The sequence below is a fragment of the Chenopodium quinoa genome, unplaced genomic scaffold, assembly GCF_001683475.1.
Source record: "Chenopodium quinoa cultivar QQ74 unplaced genomic scaffold, ASM168347v1, whole genome shotgun sequence".
Classification (NCBI taxonomy): Eukaryota; Viridiplantae; Streptophyta; class Magnoliopsida; order Caryophyllales; family Amaranthaceae; genus Chenopodium; species Chenopodium quinoa.
In genome coordinates, this window is record NW_018742817.1 from 171,503 (window position 1) to 188,083 (window position 16,581).

Here is a 16,581-nt window from a genome sequence, read left to right on the forward strand (position 1 = left end):
ACCACTCTTATCTGGAGTTGCTACTTTCCCTGGAGTCGTACCCTACAATGTAAAATCAGATATATTAGTGCTACTCTTTAGCCCTGCAGGGCTATTAGCTACATTGTCAGGTTTAATGGAATCAAGATTAGCATTATTTAATAAAACATGTTCATCATTTTTGGGCATAGGGGGCCCTTCATAGTGTGAACCACTCCTTAGAGTAATTGCATAGGCTTGATCCGTAGGCCTGGTCGGCTGTGCTGGCAAGGCTCCCTGTTGACGGGTGTGGGGAATATTTTCAAGACTTTAAAATCCCACTAGCTTGAACCCCACTGTGATCATACACTAAAGTACGGTGGCGTCCAAAAGGGAAGAAGATAGAGCAAAAGAGTCGCCAACAAGTTTTTAAGGAACTTGTAAACCGTTCACGAGGTGAAGGTTACACCCCTTAACGATCCAAGAGATCGTCAACTCCATAAGGTCATGAACCAAATAAGGGTTCGGGGATGAAGGTACAAATCCAACCTAAAAGAGATTGAACCTGCCCTAATAATAGGCCTCTACTTTATTCTGCTCGTATTCATGTGCGCTTTCTGACTAACATACAATCAATAGGATTAACCCTAAACCTGTTTAATCTATGTTGGTTGAATTTAATGCACAAATAAATTACTATTGGCGATCACTTGAATTTATAATCACAATTAACCTAACAAGATTATTAATTATCTTACTAAGCGTGATTGCAAGTACCAATTCCTTTTAACCTGCAATAAAAGGTGATCACACAATAAACAATATACAATAATATGCATATCAAGCAACATCATAAATAATCATCATAAATCATAATCATAAATATTAGAAAGAACATAGGAAGCATCATACTTAATATTAAAAACACCCTAGACATGATACTAACAATATCATAATAACAATATAAACATGATGTCTACATCATAAAATCATTTAAAATCAATAAAGTACTTGGATGCCTCGTACCTCTTTCTAATTACAAAACACACACGTTAGTAACTTCAAGGAAAATAATAAACAAAGCAATTAAATAATTGAAATAGAGAGATTTGGGACCAAACCCTCAGAAATTAAAAAAAAACCTTTCACGTCTAGGGCGAAGGCAACTTCGAATATGGCTAGGTGTATCAAGATCTTGTGAATGCGGAATTTTGTAAGAAAAAGCAAGAAAGAAAGAGCGCTAAAAGATTAACGTTATTGAGAATTGATGAAAGAAAGATGATGAATAAAGAGAATTGGATGAATTAGATGAATGATGAAGACTAAGGAAAATTGGTGAATGTTGGTGATTATTGATTGTAGATGGATGAAAACGAAGTTTATTAAAACTTAAGAATAAAAGAAGTGGTGAATGATAAATGATAATCCGTCCCCTAAAACGGAGTTTTTGATACGATATTTATAGAGAAAATCAGCCAAAAAAGATAATTTATCAAAACAGAGTCTGAAGATCACAGAAACAACTTGGCGCCAGGACCAGTGGCTAGCGCCAGGCGCCAATGGCTGGCATCTGGCGCCAATCCTGGTTCCAGGCGCCAAGGCCTGGGGTTGGACGCCAAACCGGCTTTTAAAACGTTTTCGAAAATCTGATAATTTTACCATACTGGAAGATAAAATAATATAATTTCAGTCGAAAATGCTATTCGATCTAATTAAAACTCTAAAGAATCCTAATTGAATTAAGAATGATAAAAACCTTCTAGAATGTTCTAGAAGACCAAAACCATTCCTAATTACATTAGGAATGATAAATCATATTAGGCCCTCCCCTAGATCATTTGGCCGTAATTAAAACTCAAACCGGGCCCAGTTTAGTAAATTGGTCATAACTTCCTCAATATTCATCGGAATTGGGCTTATAATATATCGTTGGAAAGGTCTTTGCAAGCCTCATCCAACTACACCACTACTGGACCCATATCATGGACCAACCAAACTGGATTGGTTGTTTTCTTAAAATAAAGTTTTCAAAAACAGAGAGAAGAGAAAAGAAAAGAAAAGAAATAAAACTTTCCGCAACACTAGACCTTTCCACACTTTCGTTTCATTCAATTATGATTCGACGTGAAAGATACTCATCACTGGGTTTAGTTTTGGGGAGACACAAATGGGTGTCTACAACGGGCTTGCAGAGTAGAAGAAATTTAGGCAATTTGATTATCTACAATTTTATTGTGTGCTAGGATCGAATGAATTTGGGCATTTCTCTAATTTCTACCAAAGCAGGGTCGGAAGATGAGGATGGTTGTTGTAGTTGGTTCTTCTGGCCAGCATTGGGGTGGTAATATTTCTGCTGTTGTTGTTATGGCGCCTGTGATTCTTGTGGAGGTGGTGGATTTTGAACATTGGTGCTCCGGTAGGAAAGGTATGGATGATTCCGGTACCCAGGATTGTAGGTGTTGGGGTATGGGTTATTCTGCCTATAATCTTGAAAAGCATTGACTTGCTCCACGGAACTCCTGCAATCTTGTTCCCAATGACCTAAAATTCCACAATTTTCACAGAAAGCCTCATTAGCATTATTATTAATTGCAAAAACATTAGCTACATTTGCAGTACTAAGATTATCTAATTTCTGGCAGATAGAGGTTAATTGAGCTTGCAAAAAGGATACAGAATCAACACTATGCTTCCCCTTGTTGGCAAAGCCTCTAGGATCCCATATTGGGAATTATGTATCGCCATATCTTCGATAACTTGACCTGCATCATCAACATTAAGGTTCATAAACCTCCCACTAGCTGCAGAATCCAATATTATTCTAGATGAATTTCCAATCCCATTGTACAAGGCTTGAATCAACTGCCATTGTGCCAGATTATGGTGGGGACATTCTCTCTGTAGGTCCTTGAACCTCTCCCAAGCCTCATATAAAGTTTCATCGGCTTATTAGGCAAAGTTCTGAATTGCACTCCGTAGTACAGCTGTTCTCTCTACAGGATAATATTTGTTATAAAAATTCAAAACAAGAGTTTCCCAGTCACTTATACCAAGTGCAGTTCTATTTAAACCATTAAACCATAATCTGGCTTTTTCACTTAAAGAGAAAGGAAAGAGAATCTCCCTAATTTGGTCTTGTGTGACCCCAGCTTGCCTGATAGTATTATAGTACAAATAGTAGTCGACAATGTGAAGATTTGGGTCTTCACACTTAGCTCCACTAAATTGCTTCCTTTCTATCATCGTTATAAATTGGGGTTTAATCTCAAACTGTACCTCATCAAGCGTTGGAGTGGGAGTAAGGTGTGGAAAATCTGTAAGCTTTGGTTGTGAATAATCACTAAGCTTCTTAGGAACCGCCATCTCTGATTCTGGATCTGAAGATACCTCTGAATCGCTAGAATCAGTTGGAGGGTCTCGATGATTATTATTATCACCAGAACCCGCCAGGATTTGCCTGTAGAAATTCTTTTGTCTATGGAAGGATCGTTCGATCTCAGGATCGAATGGGATGTAACCTGATCTGGAACACCTGGGCATAAACAAAGAACTAAAAGAAAATATGAGAATTTCCTCAAAGAACTAACGTTCTCTGAGACAAAAAGAAATAACCTATACTACAAAAACAATCAGAAATAAAAATAAAACCGTTTCCCCGGCAACAGGGCCAAAATTTTGACAGGCTAAAGTCGTATCACCTAATCAAAAGTAATTCCTAAAATCACTAACTAAAATAGATAGGGAAGTAGGGTTGAATCCACAGGGAAACAAGTCTTTTTATTCCTAATTAATTCAAGCAATCTAAATTATAAAGTAACCAATATATTATAATCAAAGGATAACTAAACTATAGGAGTAAAAGTAGGGAAGAATAAGAATAGAGGAAATCAATGAATAAAATACCTAGGGCATAGGTTCACCAATAAATAATATTCCAGGGTAAAGCATAATAATCAACATCAATGCATCAATTAATAAGATCATAAAGGGCTTTCGCTGCATATTACAATCACATAATTAATCTACCGGTATTAAATCTCATCTCTCGAATCTCGACTTAACCATTTTTAAATTAACCTGCCTATTGAAACTAGACCTAAACATCAATTCTCATCTCTCGAATCTTGAATCAATATTGTCAAACTCATGCATAAAAGATCAGGCCTAATCTAGTCACAGAGCATTAAACCGATCAATAGGAAATTAATCTAGCATTGATAATTAACAACAATAAATTACCCTTTCATATTATGTATGGATCCCCACAAACCCTAGAAAGGAAACTACTCACACATAATTAAATCTAAACTAATCAAAGCAATAAAACAAGACATGATCAAAAGAATTAAAGTAAATAATTGAGATTAAGAGAAGAGAAATCGTTACCAAAGTAATCTGGAATTAAGAGTAGAGTTAAGAACAAAGTATTAGAGAGAGAAACTAATCCATAAGCTAAGTAGATAGAGAAAATCTAAGAGAAGAATTAAGAAAGAGTAGAAGAAGATACTAAACTCGCTTAACGGAGAAGTATTTATATTAAGCAAGAATCCTAAACTAAAACTAACTTAAACGACGCTTAAACCTCCTAATAATGACACGCGCCTGATCGGGCGAGGCACCGCCCGATCGGGCCCGCCTTTTCCCTCTCAGGTATGTTTCTCGCGCCCGGCCAGGCGCGACTTCGGGAGGGAGCTCCTTTGGCCGGGCGGCACTCTTGGGCTACTCTTTGGACTTCGATTGGGCTCCAACTCTTCGGGCCAATCTGGATTTCCTTTTCGGGTCTTGAATACTCGGTCCAAATGCCCCGGTATCACATAAACCGAGCCTTTAATCACCGGTTCGATGGCTCTAACCGGCCCTGGGCTATGAAGGATGGTCGTGCATCTCCAATGCTCGTAGTTACTCCATAATATCTCGGGAAAATGCTCCAAAAGTGCAAATCCCTACAAAAGTTAACCAAATCTATGAAAACACTAGAAAACACCAATTAGTAATAAAAGTGGCTCTAAAGAGCCAAAAATAATACTAATTATGACCAAGGGACGGGGGTAAAATACTATATAAAATGAACATATCAGTATGGTGGAAGAATAGAGAAGGATATTATTTAGGCTAAAGAGGGAGAATAGAATTATTTTTGGTTTAAGGAGAGAGAGAATGATTTTTGGTATCCCTAAACTGAGGAAATCAGGTTCGTATTTATAGAGAAAAAGAGTAGGGTTAAGCACGAAACCCGAGAAGTGAAGCGCTGCGAAGGAAAAACCCTAGAAAAGCACCGTGTTACGGTGCAAACTACCATGACACGGTACACAATGTCGTGACATGTCAGTAAACACCGTGGCATGACATTTATGCCGTGACGCGGCAAATCCAGTTTTTTACACGTTTTTAAAACTATGATAACTTTTGATCTGTAACTTGAAATAAAGCATATAATATATATTATATTATCATGTCTAATTTCCAACCCAATTAAAATCAGGTCAAAATATTTTGTATATTTTAAGAAATGGCCATTTTAGTGAAAGGGTGTTGGTTTTGGGCCGAGTTTAGTGTTTTTCTCATATCTTCTTCGTTATAAATTGGAATTGGGCATATGATATACCGTTGGAAATTTTATTGAAAGGCCTATCCAACCAAATAATATTTTGATCAAATTATAGGGCCACAAAATCAGTTTCTCTCGGTTTTGTGATGTGGACACGAAAAGTGGAAAATTAGTTACGGTTTGGGGGAATGGGCTAAGAATTGGGTTTGTTTATTGAATGGTAATATGGATTAAGAACTCCAAAGAATAAATACTCAACCTGGCTAATAATGGCGGTGAAATATTGTTCATCATCGGGTTGGTTTTGGAGAGACGCTTTTTAGGTGTCTAAAGTTACTATTTACAGTTTATTAATAAAAGAGTATTGAAGTTTCCGGTGTAAAGTATTGGTTTATTTAGTAAGTTTGAGTAGCCTTGCATGATCACGCAGTGGTAATATGCTTAATTCTATCTATATGGTGGAATTATATGTATTTTACTAGTATTTTTGTAGAGGGAGATTTGGGAGTGTTACAAAGTGGTATCATTTTTCTGGTCCTAAAAATATTAGAATTGGAGTAATAATAAAAATTGTAGGTAGACATAAGAGGGAATATAGGATAGATAGGGTTTTGCATTGTGTGTGAAATTCAAAAGATTTATTTTTATATAAAAACTATTTTCTTATTTGTGGAAAGATGAATGAGAAAAGGATTCTCGAGTTCTCTACAAAGGCCTATAATGGGAACGCCTCTTTGTCTGGGAAAGGCTCGCCTCGAAACTGTAGGTAACTTTCTTGGGAGACGCGGCCTATAACGTCCTATGTCATGAGTCAAGTACATTATTATTATTTTTCAAAAATAAAAAAAGAATTTAATTTTTTAAAACTTGAGTATGTGATCATGTGTGCATTAAAGTTGGTGTTAAATAGGGTATGTGTAGGAGGTCCGAAATTTTTGAGTTATTACCCATGGTTGGGTGATCTTGATTTATACTTGGTTGGTTGAGTTGTGAATTGCTTAATGCAAAAGGATTTTGAATTGAATTGTTTATTTGATTTAGCATTGAATTTATTGTTTTGCATTAGTATGTGAAATAGACGGAAAAGATTGAAGAAATGAGAAAGAATTACTTTAACTTGAAAGATAATGGAATCACAGTTAGGGAGTTCATAACAGGAATTGTCACTTTGGCCTTAACCCTTTATGAGAAGTATAACCTGGAATCCTTGACCCAACCACCATGGATGATTCTTTTGGCCTTATCCCATTTACCTAGAGTCAAGAAATATCAACCTCTCTTTGAAAAGTATGGGGATGTGATCAAGAAGAATGAGAAATGGAATGAAAAGCATCATCATGAAAGGAAATGGTTAGCAAGCATGTCTAGCCTTAAGAGGGAATTACACTATGTGGAGCGTAAGTATGAACATAGGAGAAAAGTTGTCAACATTCCCAAGCCTTCAAAGGATTTCATCTTTGAAGAAGATAATCAAATGTACTACCTAAATGCCCAATTACCTTTTTCTTATCGAAAGGAGCATCATGAATTTGTGGAATCTAGTGGTGAGTCTATACCAACTCTTGGTAGGAGCAAGAATTACCCTGCTCCAAGCCGTAATCCGAGCTATGAACCTCCAAAACGTCCTAGCCTAAAAATCTATTACCATGTTGCCCATATTAATATTTTTTCGTATCTTATAATTCTATTACATGATTAAAATACTACCTTTGATCACCCAAACAAGCAATCAAAACAACGAATATAACCTTTGTGTTTCAAGACTTTTGTTGAATTGTGGGTAGTAGGAATATATATATATATATATATATATATATATATATATATATATATATATAGTTGTAGACATCTACTTTTGGCCTCCTGTCCCGACAGGAAGTGCAATGATGATAAATAAAACCATCTTCGTGTTGGATCAACGTGAAGAACACTTATGGATAACTGATTGACTCACAAGAACATAAAAATGACTAGCCTAACTCAAAAACAAATGCATTAAGGTCCAATCAACTAATCCCGATCATAATTAGGCTTAAGCCCGAGCTTAAAACCTAAAAATGACGGATTTAGAGGCGCCTAGATTAAAAATCAATGTTGCCGCAGAGAAATCCGCGCGCATCTCAATGAGTCACGCTGGTCTGGCGCTCGCAACTCACAAGGTTGCGCGCAATATCCAGCGCAACTACTAGTGATCCACTTGCGAAAGATTCAGAATTTCATAAAAAATATAAAATCGAATCTTACCATAATACTGTGCGCAAGACTATCAGTAGCGCTGCCCATAGCAACGCAACCAATTCACTTGCGCTGGGCTGTCGAACGCAACCCATTCAGATGCGCGCGAGACCTGCTGCGGCAGAATGTTCAAAACCCTAAACGTACCCATTCCCTATATATAGAGGCTTAGGAGGCTCAAACAGACAGAAATTAACCTAAATACTCCGGCGGAAACTTTGTGAACTACCAAACCCTCTTATCCTAAACACTCATCCCCTTTAACACTTGTTACTACGGTGGAGGTTCCCGAACAAGAAGGAGTCCATAAGTGTTATGAACAAAGATTTAGCAAAGAGAAGTAGAAAATTCTCAAACACTTAGATCAATCACCTTATTTTACTTGTTTGAAATAACTTTAAGTAATTAATTAGTGTTGTTTGATCACTCTAAATAAACTTTTAATTAACTAATTTCACATAGCATCTCGCGTTATATAAGAATATAATTAAATAATTAATTGTTCATTGAAGGCGAATCTTGTTTATTTTGTTCTATTCACGAATATTGATTAAATAAGAATAACGACTTTTGCAATGTAATTCCTACGTGATTAACGCGTGTAAATAAAATCAACTAACTTAGTTTTAGGTATCACGTTGCATATATTGTTTGGTGATGAAATTGTGAAAAAGAATAGCTAGTAGAGGTCGTACTAGGATTCCCCTCTAAAGGAAACGTTATCTTAGTACCCTCGCTCCCGAACTCATTTCTGGTTTATGTAGACCAATTTGGGCATGGGTAAACTTACGATTCGTGCTAATTATCCCTTGAACTCTACTCGGGAGAAAGGCAAACGAGGTTTATGAGTTTTCCTAAAACTCATTGGCGACTCCTACATGTTTCTTACAAAAAAGTGTGATGACAGGATCATTTCTAATTCCTAGGTCCCCTAAACAGTCAGGAATCCAAATCCTAATACACCCTAACAAGTGTAAAGTCCTATACTTTTAAAGGGTCATGGGAATTTAATGAGAAAGATCCCCTACGATGGGAACATCCTCCTTACAACAATGTTTGTCATAAATTATCCGTCGTAGTTCACACCATCACCATCCTCGAACACAAAATCATATACATATATTTTTTAAAAAAAATCAACATAACAACAACAACAATAATAATAACAAATGCACGTCAATTTTTTTTTAAAAAAAAAAAACACTAACCGCTGTTGTTTTGAAAATATTAGGTGGTTCAGCCTAGGGTGGTAGAAATTGTTAGGAGAGTTGCCTGGAAATGGGTAAAACAAAAAAAAATAACGCACCGAGTCCGTAACGTATGCTCCAGCGAGCCATGCCACTAACGAGCATAGTGTGGTGTCTCCGGCCCCTCATCACCGTCCATTAGATCCAACAAACTTGATTTTGTAAAATTGAAATTGTTTGGTTGATTATGAATATTTTTGTTCTTGGTGGTTGAGTGGAGATTGTTGTTACCGAACCAATAGTTCATTCTAAAATATTGTGAAAAGTGAAAATGGTAAGTTGAGGTAAATTTAGTTAGTTTTAAAACAAGGATATGAATGTCTTCATATGTTAATTTGCAGGCGTTACCTGGAGATTCGAGGGCGACGTTTAGTGTTTACTTATTTTTATAAGTTTTTTTTTGTTTTTAAAAAACTAATTATAATGATTATTGAAAATTACCATAAATGGCACAAGAACTAACTAACCTAGTAAAATTAAAATTTAAAGTATATAATTAAAGTATATATCCAGGATCTTAACTCGTGTAACTCAAGTTCATCATAAACATATATACTACCTCCGGTTCAAGTTACTTGCAACAATTTTTTCCTTATTTAGTAAATTTTACCCTGCAAAATGACTATTTTACCCTTACTTTTTTAACACCTTATTAATACTCCTAATCTAATTTCATTATGTTTAAGATCATATTACTTATCCTAACCATTCCCATCAAAATTAACCCCAACCTTTAAATTCCTCCATCTCCTAACCACCTTCATCGAATGCATCTGCATTCAATTCATCTTGAAGATGGTTGAGTGCATTTAATTTTGGAATTTTTTTTTTCAGAAAATCCACTCCCCAAACCCTAGTTCTTCATATACCCCAACTTCTCTCTCTCCAAAAGGCTCTCTTTCTCTCTCTTCCGTTTCTGGTTTTTCTCCTTTCTTTCTCTTCAATTTCTAGGTTTTCTCTTTTCTTTGACTATTCCTCTCTCTCACCATGGCTTCATCTAACGAAGAAAGCCCAGATCTCCAGTGCTACAAGTCCCTTCCTTCTGCTACATAACTATCCGATATAAAATTTTAAGTCTTTATCTTTTAAAAAAAAGGATAAATTAGAACCTTTTAGAAGATTCAAAGAGCTAATGATCAACCTTTATGGATTTAGGGTTCAAAACAACCTTCTAGAAGATTCTAGAAGTTTACAATAAATCCTAATGGGTTTAGGAATAATGTTAAGGTTAATGGGCCCTCCACATGATCATTGGGCTGAAGGTAAGGCTCGGTTTGGGCTTAATTCAGTATTTTGGCATAACGTCTTAACCCGGATTTGGGCTTATAATATTTCGTTGGAAAGCTCTTTTTAAGCTCCATCCAACTACAAAATCATTGAACCCAGATTATGGAACAAAATAAATTATATTGGACGACTTTATAAAAAGGACACGAAATGGATGATTTTGGTTTAAAACATTTAAGGAAACGTTAGAAATGTTCAAGGCCAAAGGGAAATTCACGAGACTCTTCAACTCTTCACCTAACTCGATAATCAAAGACGTGACAAGGTTTCATCACTGAGTTTGGTTTTTTGGGAGACACAATCAGGTGTCTACACCAACCGATTTCGCCCTATTTATGGAAGATGATGTTCAAAGGTAGTTTTATTGGGGGATTATCAAAATATGGTTTTATTTATGGTAGATCGAGCAAAGATTATAATATTCAAGTCATTTTTTCCTAAAATTAATGATATTTTCCCTTATTTATAGTTATAATTATGTGGTATTTTTGTATAGGAGTAAAATTCTATTGTTAATATATACTCATATTAATTATAATTATGTAGATAGATTAGATATTCAAGATAGATGTTAATACTTTATCTAAATATATTCTATCATTTAAAAAGAGAAATTTAAATTTAAAAAAAAAAGATTAAAAGTCTATCGAAATTAAAAATAAAGATTACTTTTTATACTAAATATATCTATTTAATAATCCTTACATGACATCTTATGTGGCATGTTTATGTATAGTTATTGCTTACATGTCGCGACACTTGGAAAAAAAATAGAAGTGGCAAGTGTCGTTATCTCGTGTCCCAGCTGCGATACCGGCTTTATATATTAGTGATATAAGTAGTATTGTGCCAGGGCGTTGACTAGATGGTGGGATATCTTAAGATAATATTTTAACTAGAATACTAAATACGGTCAAATAATTTGTTCCGATAATGTAGGATATTTAGACATACGATATCATATGTCTTATATTTATATACTAACACTTTGTAATTTTGTTTGTAATTAGATATCTATGTATTATCCACTTTAAATTTTTTAAACTGGACTGAAAGTATTTTTACCAAACTGAAATTAATTTTTTACTAATTAAAACTTATTTTTACTGATTTTCTAATATTTTTTAAATAAATTAAATAACAATGCATTTTGTATGTGGCAGGCCACACCATCTAGCCGGATAAAGTAACCCATATACAACTAACCGAGTAACTCCCATAAAACTGATCGAGTAACTCTTGTAATATTAACTGAGTAACCTCTAACACTAACTAAGTAACCCTATCTATAACACTGATTGAGTAACCACTAAAACACTGACCAAGTAACCCTTATAGCACTAACGAAGTAACTCTTGTAATAATTGGCGATGACAATATATTATAAATAGATCATATTTTAAAGAACTTTTTAAAATGAATTTGATGGTGGAAATAGAATTGAGTTATAGGATATTTATTAAAAGTTATGATTAATTTTGTATATATGAAATGTTAGAATTCTATCGATAATAAAATTAAATTCTATACAACAATTATATCTTAAATATCCAAAATTCGCTTACTTAGCATCTTAAATGTGTCACGATAGTAATATCTATTAATCTCTTATGTGGCTCGACACTTAGCGAAAACTTGGAATGCCAAGTGTTGTTGTCGTTTTGTGCTCGGGCGTTGCCCAAATGGTTGATAAAATTTTAAGATAACCTTTTTACTTGAATGTTAAATCCAGTCAAAAACTCATTCTGATCGATAATATAGAATCTTTAGACATACGATATCATATGATTTATATTTATATAATAGTGTACTTTTTATAGTTTTGTTTGTAAACAGATATATATCTATGTTATTATTGACTTTTTATTGAACTTAAATTATTTTTACTGAACTGAAAGTATTTTTACCAAAATAAAATTATTTTTACTGATTAAAACTTATTTTTACTAATTCCTAATATTTTTTTTAAAATAAATTAAATAACAATGCATTTTTTATGTGTCTAGCCACATCATCTAGTCGGACAAAGTAACCCCTATAAAACTGACCGACTTACCTATGTAATACTAAACAAGTAACCTCTAACACTGACTAAGTAATTCTTATCTATATCACTGATTGAGTAACCAGTATAACACTGACCAAATAACCCTTATAGCACCAACAAAGTAGCTCTTGTAATAGTTGGTAATATGGGTTGGCCAGCTATGTACAAAGGTTTGTGAGTAGATATATCATAAATGGATTTTATTTTAAATTAAAGAACTTTTTCAAACGAATTTAATGATGGAATAAATAGAATTGAGTTATAGGATATATATTATAAGTTATGATTAATTTTGTATATATAAAATATTAGAACTCTACCAAAAGAAAACTCTATACAAAAATTTTATCTTAAAAAATCTATCCAAATTAAAATCGCTTACATAGCATCACATGTGTCACGATAATACATATTTATCTTCTACATGGCGCGACACTTGAAAAAAAAAACTGGAATGCCAAGTGTCGTTGTCTCGTGGCCTGACTGCAAGACCAACTTGAATTTATTTACTTGTATATACCCGGGTGTTTCCTCAAATTTTCGATTTTTATTATTATTTTTAGGAAATTTTGTCAGAAAAAACCGTTTATAACAACTTTTTGTGGGAAAAACCTTATAAAAATTTTTTGGCAAGGAGAAACCAGATTGTAAAATATTTTTGTTGAAGACAACCTAAAATCTCTTATCACTCATTTAACCTCTAATTTTTCATTAGTTCTTCTAATTACCCTTAATTCTCACTTAACTACTTAATAATTAAGTTAATTAATAAATTAAAAAAAATAAAAACAAAAACCACCCTCACCACCACTAGCCGACCACCCTCTCCTTTTCCCCCTCCTGTGGCAGCAAACCCCTTTCCCAGCCGCCGCCAAAAAGCCTCACTCCCGCCAACCAACCTCCACCGCCGAACCGACCCCTTCCCTTTCCCCTTTACCCACACTACAACCACCATCTTAAACCCTAAGATTGGAGCAAAGCTAGTCAAGAATAAGTCGAGTATCATCATATTGAAAAAGGCCATTCAAAACTATCTGGGTCCAATTTCTAGTAACCTTCAAACCCTAGCTCCCCTAACAACCCACACAATCTTACTTCATCCATTACTACTTTTTGTAAATTTCTGGAAAAATTGAAGAAATTACTCCAATTCGGAACTAATCAAATCCTGAAAATGTAATTATCCAATGATTTTTGTTCGTTATGATCGATTAAATAATAGAGGATCAATTGATTGAAGTTGAAATGATCACTACTACAAAAATAGGCTTACAGACCTGGCCTTAGAGACCCCTTTACAACGGGGCTCTATCTCGAGGGTCTGTTTGATAAAGAGGCCCCTTATTATGGGGGATCTGCTAGATATGGTGTATGATAGACATATTGAAAGGGAAAAGACCCGTTTTTCGTAATGTGGGTCTCTTAAATAGGATTCAAAAACTGTAATATTTATTTAAATTTTAAAATTTAAATTTTGAAAGTTTTGTTTTTAGCGCTCCATTAAAATTGTTGAAATTATAAAATTACATTGCAAAAGTACAATTCAAGATATATCATACAACTTTTCATACTTGCTTCAACAAGTTATACAATCACACTTCATAAAAGTACAACAAATATAGCATTCAAATATACCAAATATTTGCAATTTATAAACTTGCAATTCTTTGGTTACATAAAACTAACTTAAGATGAGTACATATAATTATATATCTATATCTTTCTTCTCATAAACTTTTATTTGCCATCTTCATCCAATTCAATCTCTGCAATAATCAATAACAAAGCGAACATTTAAAATCAGATCAAAATATACACAGTAAGAACAAGAAAACACATATTCAGAATAAATCAAAATTGAAAGTAATCTGACAATAATTGGAGTACATAAAGGTGCTCAAAAATGAAAACAATAGATCTAAAAGTACTACTTCAAAATATAAATTAAACAAAAGTTTTAAAGTTATAGAAGAAATCAAAACCAAAAATTAAAAGTAATGAATAACATATAAAAACTGACCTGAATCTGTTTTCGGAAATGAGTTATCATTCAAAGTCAAAATCCAAGCAAAAAGAAAAGAAAAAATTCATACAAAAAGTATACTCTTAAAACATACAAAGTATTATTATGCTTCAGATCTTGCAATTTAGACACTCAAATTGAGCCATTAAGAGGCGTGAAGTTGCATCGAACGACACTAGAGGGAAGGTGGTTGTTGCTTAATTTTTTTTTTTTTTTTTTGTTTATTTGAAAAAAATAATCAAAGAAGCAAATAGATAATATCAAAGATTAAGAGGATATAAAAGTTAAAGTGAATTATAAAGTGAGGAAGAGGAGTAGAAACGTCTGGAGTATCAAGGTGATTAAAGGTGATGGATATAGCACTAGTGTAGACACCCATTTGTGTCTCCCTAAAATCAAACCTGGTGATGAGTACCTTTCACGTCGAAGCATAATCGAATGAAGTGAAAGTATGGAAAGTTTAGTGTTACGGACAGCTTTAATTTCTTTCTTTTCCCTCTGTTTTTGAAAACCTATTTTAAGAAAATAGAAAATCCAGTTTGGTTGGTCCATGATATGGGTCCATTAATAGTGTAGTTGGTTAGGGCTTGAAAAGAGCTTTCCAACGATATATTATAAGCCCAATTCCGATGAATATTGAGGAAGTTATGACCCAAGTGGTCTTGGTTGCACTCTAGTGCAGCCAAGATAGCTACAACAAGTGAGGCCCAAAACGCGCGGCCCAAATAAAAAATGAACATTTAGTTAAAAAATATGAACAAGAAAAAAATGAATATTTAATAACAAAAAATGAACACGTAAAAAAATGAACATTTATTAGTAAAAAGTTTATATGTTATAAGGAAATGATCATTTACTACCTCCGTTAATGGTTATCTGCAACTTCACAATTTTTTATATCTCACAAATAATACCCCAAAGTTGCACATAACCATTAACGGAGGTAGTATTAAAAATGAATCTGATTATCATATAATCATAAATTTGCTAGACCACGACCTTAAAAATGAACATTTAGTTAAAAAATGAACACATAAAAAAAAAGAAAAAAAAAAAAATATTCAGTAATAAAAATGAACACGTAAAAAAATGAACATTTAGTAATAAAAAGTGAACATGTCAAAAAAAATGAACATTTAATATATTAGAAATGAACATTTATCATACAACCATAAAATTGGGATTATATACATCAGAAATTCTCCAACTTAAAGGCAAATTCGTTGTAATATCATATACTTCTTCATCACTATTTACTTGTTTCTTCAATAATTCAGAGTCTTTGTCTTCTACAAATACAATTAATCTGTACTCACTAAAATATAACAAATAATCAAAGTTCATAACAATCACAACATATGTTCATAATAATTATTTAGAATGTTCATAATATATAATCATCAATACAAAAGTTAAAAATATAAATAATTATCACTCTATATGTCATATGTGTTCATAATCAATAGTAGATATATTCGTAATGAATAACGAAACATATATATTCATAATAAATTGTTCAGAATTTCAACACTAAATGTTTAGATAATTTAACTTTCAACGTATTATATTTTACTTTCAACTTAATAAAAATGAACATTTAGTATTAAAAAATAAACACTTATAAAATGAACATGTAACAAAAAGTTATGAACATTTAGGATATTAAAATGAACATGATTTTCATAAAGGTTCAAATTCATTGTATATAATTATTAATGAAAAATAATGATAAAATAAATTGTTGAAATATGTTCATTTTTTATGTATTTAATATTCATTTTCGGTGTACTAAATGCTCATTTTGTAAAAGTTGTTCATTTTTAAATTCCTACGTGTTCATTTTTTTTTTACAGAAATTATATTCAAGTTCGATTGTAATTATTGAAACTCTAAAAAATTGAATATACACCTTAAATATAATCTTGATTCATCATAGAGAAATTAATTATTGATTTGTAACATGATTAGAAATCAAAAGAAAAAAAATCAAAAGAAAAAGAGAGAGAGAGGGGGGGGGGAGAAAATAACTACAAATTAAGCAATACAATTGATATTCATTAATAATTAAGCAATTTAATTGATATTCATCACAAACTCATAATAATTTCAAACAATCAAACAATAAATCATCATGCATGGTCAACGAAATCATACAAAATACAATTACAAATTGATAAAATCTAACCTCCATTGTTTTCTTTGACTTCAACTTTCTCTCTCCTCCATTTTTTTTCTT

General features: G+C 33.1%; 1 long non-coding RNA gene across 1 annotated transcript; it reads right to left on the reverse strand.

Annotated features, from left to right (window-relative positions):
- Nucleotides 1-13,855: 13,855 nt before the first annotated feature.
- On the reverse strand, nucleotides 13,856-14,730 carry LOC110725900. The gene is made up of 2 exons (XR_002512249.1): nucleotides 14,343-14,730; nucleotides 13,856-14,088 (listed from the first exon to the last, which is right to left on the reverse strand). It is a non-coding gene; the product is annotated as an uncharacterized LOC110725900 (long non-coding RNA).
- Between the last annotated feature and the right edge of the window lie 1,851 nt (nucleotides 14,731-16,581).